General features: G+C 44.5%; 1 non-coding gene across 1 annotated transcript; it reads left to right on the forward strand.

The window, feature by feature from the left end:
- The first annotated feature begins 1,491 nt into the window (after positions 1-1,491).
- TRNAA-UGC lies at positions 1,492-1,563 on the forward strand. Its single transcript has one exon. It is a non-coding gene; the product is annotated as a tRNA-Ala (tRNA).
- Positions 1,564-6,198: the final 4,635 nt, after the last annotated feature.

Here is a 6,198-nt window from a genome sequence, read left to right on the forward strand (position 1 = left end):
TAAGTGCTTACTATGTGCAAAGCACTGTTCTAAGCATTGGGAAGGTTACAAGGTGATCAGGTTGTCCCACGGGGGGCTCACAGTCTTAATCCCCATTTTACAGATGAGGTAACTGAGGTCCAGAGAAGTTAAATCACTTGCCCAAAGTCACACAGCTGACAATTGGCAGAGCTGAGATTTGAACCCACAACCTCTGACTCCAAAGCCTGGGCTCTTTCCACTGAGCCACACTGCTTCTCTAGATACAAGGTAATCAGGTTGGATATAGTCCTTGTCCCACATGTGGCTCACATTCTACATAGGAGGGAGAACAGATATTGAATCCCCATTTAACAGATGAGGAAACTGAGGCATAGGAAAGTGAAGTGATTTGCTCAAGATTACATAGCAGGCAAGTGGAGGAGTTAGGATTAGAACACAGGCCTTCTTACTCTCAGGCCTGTGCTCTTTCCCCAAACCGACACTGCTTCTTAGCATGAAGTTGAATCTGGAAAGAGCTTCAGAACTGGAGGAGCATGGCCCCCTAACCCAACCAAATGGCTGAGAGTCATGGAAGAGGCAGCTGAAGCAGAAGTGAGACAGGGAGCTTGGTCAGATAATTTTTTCCCCATCTTCCGGGAAATTGAAGTCAAAACCTATTGCATAGAACACAGGCCTGGGAACCAGAAGGACCTAGGTTCTAATCCCAGCTCTACCACTTGTCTGCTGGGTGACTTTGGACAAGTCACTTCACTTTTCTGTGTCTCAGTTACCTCAACTGTAAAATGGGGTTAAGACTGTGAGCCACAGATGGGACAGAGATTGTGTCCAACCTGATCATCTTACATCTACAGTGTATTTTAGTACAGTGCCGGGCACATAGTAAGTACTTAACAAATACTATTAAAATAAAGCCAATCACCTCAAATCTTGAAAGCCCTAAGGATGTCTCAGATCCTTCAAACAGTTTGAGCTTAGTAATTCCAAATGAAGCCTGTGAGAATGAGAATGCAAATGGGGAGGCCTCTTGATCTTGGACCACCCTAAATTTCTACACAGTCAAGCGTCTTCTCCTCTATCCATGGCCCACAGAACCTGATATTGTCCCACATGACTTAGTTTAGGAATTCTGAGTTCCTCACCTAAATACAAGGCATCCTCTCAGCCCTAGTCAAAACAGAGCCAAAAGCTGGATCTCAGTGTCTTCAGCAAGATCAACAGTTCCTCTAGACTGTAAGTTTCCCGAAAGCAGCATTCATGTCTACCAACTCTATTGCATTATACTTTCTCAAGAACTTTGCATTGTGCTTTGCATGCGGAAGAACTCAATAATTAATGGATTGATGGATTCAGCACTTGAGTGGGATTGGTTGATTGTGGGGGAAACAACTTGGTGAGTTGTGAGTCAGCGTGGAGCAAGACTAGTGATCCCAGCATCAGATCTGGGGGACCACCAGGTCTGAGCCACAGCAGGGTGACTGATGGTACCCACAGTGACAGTGAGTACACCTGGGGGATGTAGCTCAGTGGTAGAGCACATTCTTTGCATGTATGAGGCCCCGGGTTCGATCACCGGCATCTCCACTGATTTTTCCCCCTCTCCATCCCCCGATCTTACCTCCTTCTCTTCCCCACAGCACCTGTATATATGTATATATGTTTGTACATATTTATTACTCTATTTATTTTACTTGTACATATCTATTCTATTTATTTTATTTTGTTAGTATGTTTGGTTTTGTTCTCTGTCTCCCCCTTCTAGACTGTGAGCCCACTGTTGGGTAGGGACTGTCTCTATATGTTGCCAACTTGTACTTCCCAAGCGCTTAGTACAGTGCTCTGCACACAGTAAGCGCTCAATAAATACGATTGATTAATTGATTGAATGTTCATCCTCTGACAAAGAGAGTGTGAGTGCACTTGGAAGCGCTATAATTTTGAGGAGAATATTTTCCTCTCCCCAGTCAGATTTCAGATAGGTTCACTTGCTTTCTATTCACACATAGCCAAGTTCACTGGGTGATTCACCTATTGGAACCAATGGGAAACACACTGACTATCTCAAGCGCTGAGTGTTCCCGATACCTGAAAGGTCTGATCACTTCATGAGCCTGTTTAACCAGCTGGGAAATTAGCAGGATTCTTCAGTCCCTATTTTCCACTCAGAAGAGAGTGTGACTCAATGCAAGAAGAAACTGTAAGGTGGAGTCATCTGAAACAAGGAGTTTATCAATGATTATCAAGTGAAGGTCAGTACCAGTCTTTCAAGTCTGAGCATGCCTCATTGTTGTCGGTATATAACTGCGGTTGTGGGAGAACTGATAGCACACTTCCCTTAATCTCTGCCTCACACCATTCAACGTGAGGAAGCATGATCTCGCTGAGGCCTCTGAAATACTAGTGACGAGCAAACGCTCACACACTCAGCTACACGTGCTCAATTATCCCATTCAACCCATCTGCTCCTCATCGGCCTTGAGTCACACATCCTCCTCCTTTTCTGAAGAGAAACCGCCTCCCTGCCGGGAGAAGGGTTGAGCGGAACCCGCTGAAGGAAGGAGCTGGGTTTGGTCCTGTTTAGCCCGATGCCTCCACTGGGTGACCAAATAAGATAGGAACACCAAAGCTACCCTTCCAATCGGGGTGGGAGGGAGGTCAGGTAATGTTTAGAGCTTAGACTGAGTCTGTGGATCTGGCGGTTGAAAAAGGCAACTTTTACCTTCTGATCAAGAAGGTCTGTGGTAGTGCTTCAGATCTCTCAGGAGGGAGAAAGACTCGTGGGATTTTTTTTTCAGTTTCGTTTCTCTTTCTTGATGGACGATCAGACCTAGACTTCCCAGTTCAGCCCTTCAATCTAGCAGCAAAACTTGCAGATAATTTTAAAGGTTCTGGGTGAGCACACAAACCAACTATGGTGGAGAAGCAGTATGGTCTAGTGGATAGAGCATGGGCCTGGGAGGCAAAAGGACCTGGGTTTTAATCCCAGCACCACCACTTGTCTACTGTGTGACCTTGGACAAGTCACTTCTCTGTTACTTCAACTGTAAAATGGGGATTCAGGCTGTAAGTCCTATGTGGGACATGGGCTGTGTTCAACCTGATTAGCTTGAATCTGTCCCAGTATTTAGTAAAGTACCTGATGCTTAGTAAGTACTTAAGAAATACCATTCAAAAAAATCTGGCAACAGAATTTCTGGATAATTTTAGAGGCTGTGCTTGAGCATGCAAACCAATTGTGGTGGAGACTGCCAAGATGCTTGCTTTGATGGAGCTCTTTGTCGGCCTGTTGTGGACTTAAACTGAAAGTGCGTAGGGATGGGAGATGGGAAAGTGGGAATTGGGTTACATACATGAAGAGCTGCCAGCATAGACCAGGCTCAGATGGGTCACTTTCTAGGCCAATCAACAAGGGTTTGTTGGTTTTGGAAAAGGAACTTCTTCCCATAAAACCCTGGTTGCAGCAATCAAGGTTACCATGGTCCGTATGGCCAGGAGACCATGCCAGGTGATTTCCTTCTAGGGAGTTTATGTGGTAGAGGAGGAAGAGTCTGGAGTCTGAAGGCCCAGACTATGGGGTCTAACTGTGTTTCTACCAGGATTCCTGTCCCGTGAGTGTCATTCTAAACCACTGCCCCTGTTGTTCCATCATGGGGAAGTCTTTTCTTTTATGATATTTTTTAAGTGTTTACTCTTTACCAGGAACTGTACTAAGTCCTGGGGTAGATACAAGCTACTAAGTTTGGACACAGTCTATGTCCCATATGGGGCTCACTGTCTTAACCCCCATTTTACAGATGAGGTAACTGAGGCACAGAAAAGTATAGTGATTTGTCCAAGATCACACAGCCAACAAGTGGCAGAGCTGAGATTAGAACCCAGGTTCCTCTAACTCTGAAGCCCACATTCTATCCACTAGGCAATGCTGCTTCTCAGAAGATGTAGGCCAATCAATCAATCAATTGTATTTATTAGAGACTACTGTAGGCAGAGGACTGTACTAGCACTTAGGAGAGTACTATATAACCTAGTTAGTAGACATGCTCCCTGTCCTACTCTTTCAGCATTTTATGGATTTAAATTGCAACTGAGGAACAGGAAACTCTCTTTCTCCCCTAAGGACTGATGCTTGACACCACTGACAAGAGTTGACTAGATTTCTTCTGAGCCTTTTTCTTTCCAGATCAAGGGAATTCCCCAGCTAAGGGAGGGGAAATGGTGGCCCAGGAAGGGTGGAGAAGTGGTGAAGATTGGTTCCCCCCAAGCTACTGGGAAGTGGAGCATCAAAATAATTTGGGTAAACCCCCTGGATTATTATCAAAAATGATTTACTGAAGACCTTACTCAGTGCGAGAGGCATCGTGAACTAGTGGATAGTGTTGTCTTCTTTGAATGCAAAGGACAACTATACATATGAAACCATTATATATAGTTGTCTCATGTTCACATATACATGCACACACACACATGCATACATATATGTGTGCATGCCCACGAATACTCTGAGCAGAGCCCTGAACAGTACCTGGTGCTTGGAAATCCACAAAGAAATAAAGTAGAGAGCTATTTTCCCTCCCTTTGCCCTTAAGGAAGCTTCCAACCTGGGGATAAAGTGAGTGGGATTGGGGAAGCCCCAAATCTTGGTTGTGGATGATCAGCATCCTTCTTTACCCTAAGATCTCACCTGGGTCAGTGCCACAGATGGATAGGGGCAGATAACCTGTTTGCTAATTCTGTTGTATTGCACTCTCCCAAGCACTTATTACAGTGCTCTGTGAATAGTAGTAATACCATTGATTGATTGATTGATGTGGAACCCCTGACTTCTACTTTGCCCAAGGCTCCCTGATCTCTCCAATCATAGTAATGAAGCTCAGTACTGGTTTCATAATTTTTTCACATTGCAGGTGGTTTGGGGGCTCGGATTTCACTCTGCAAGCTGAAGCACCCACACTTCTAGATTAGAATACATCTAGGCCCCCTGTCAGTAGTAAAGACACATTCTGTGCAGCATAATAGAAAATGTCACTGTGACATTATCTGAGAAGTTTTTCAATGAGGACTTATCTCCTCTCGACACTTTCTCCATCCTCAATCAGGGACCTGATAGACAGCTAGTTCATTCATTCATTCAATTGTATTTATTGAGTGCTTACTGTGTGCAGAGCACTGTGCTGAGCACTTGGGAAGTACAAGTCAGCAATATATAGAGATGGTCTCTACCCAACAACGGGCTCACAGTCTACAAACAAGCTAGTTGCTTGTTTCTTCCTAGTAACTGCAGTTTTTTTTACCGCTCCTATTACTGATTTCATCAATCAATCATATTTATTTTAGAGTGAGGATTTACTGTGTTCAGAGCACTGATTTAAGTGCTTGGGAGAGTACAATACAACAGAGCTGGTAGACACATTCCCTGCCCATAACAAGCTTATGGTCTAGATGGGGAGACTCTGTCAATGGGGAACTGATTCCTGGGCTTTGCAAAGTTCCTTGTTAAATTCCCTCCTTCTCAAGGACATGTGCTAACAACAGCTGGATTCCCTCTCCCCCCACAGCCCCCAGCAATTAATGAAGCTGCCTGGCCTAGTGGATATAGCACAGGCCCGGGAGTCAGAAGGACCTGGGTTCTAATCCCTGTTTGCCACATGTCTGCTGCGTGACTTTGGGCAAATCACTTTGCTGGGCCTCAATTGCCTTATCTGTAAAATGGGAATTAAGAGTGTGAGTCCCATGTGGGACAGTGACTGTGTTCAACCTGATTAATTTATATCTGCCCCAGTGCTTTGAACAGTGCTTGGCACATAGTAAGCACCTAACAAGTGCCATAATAATAATAATAAGAAGAAGAATCATTATTATTATTATTATTATTTGTACCTCTTCTCTGGGCCTAGTGAATAGAGCACATGCCTGGATGTCAGAAGGACCTAGGTTCTAATCCCTATTCCGCCACTTGTCTGCTGTGTGACCTTGGGCAAGTCATTTCATTTCTCTGGGCCTCAGTTACCTCATCTGTAAAATGGAGATTGAGACTGTGAGCCCCATATGGCTCACATATCCCTTCTAGACTGTGAGCCCATTGTTGGGTAGGGACGGTCTCTATATGTTGCCAACTTGTATTTCCCAAGCGCTTAGTACAGTGCTCTGCACACAGTAAGCGCTCAATAAATATGATTGAATGAATGAATATGGCACATGAATTGTGTTCAACCAGATTAG

Source organism: Tachyglossus aculeatus, chromosome 11, assembly GCF_015852505.1.
Source record: "Tachyglossus aculeatus isolate mTacAcu1 chromosome 11, mTacAcu1.pri, whole genome shotgun sequence".
Taxonomy (NCBI): domain Eukaryota; kingdom Metazoa; phylum Chordata; class Mammalia; order Monotremata; family Tachyglossidae; genus Tachyglossus; species Tachyglossus aculeatus.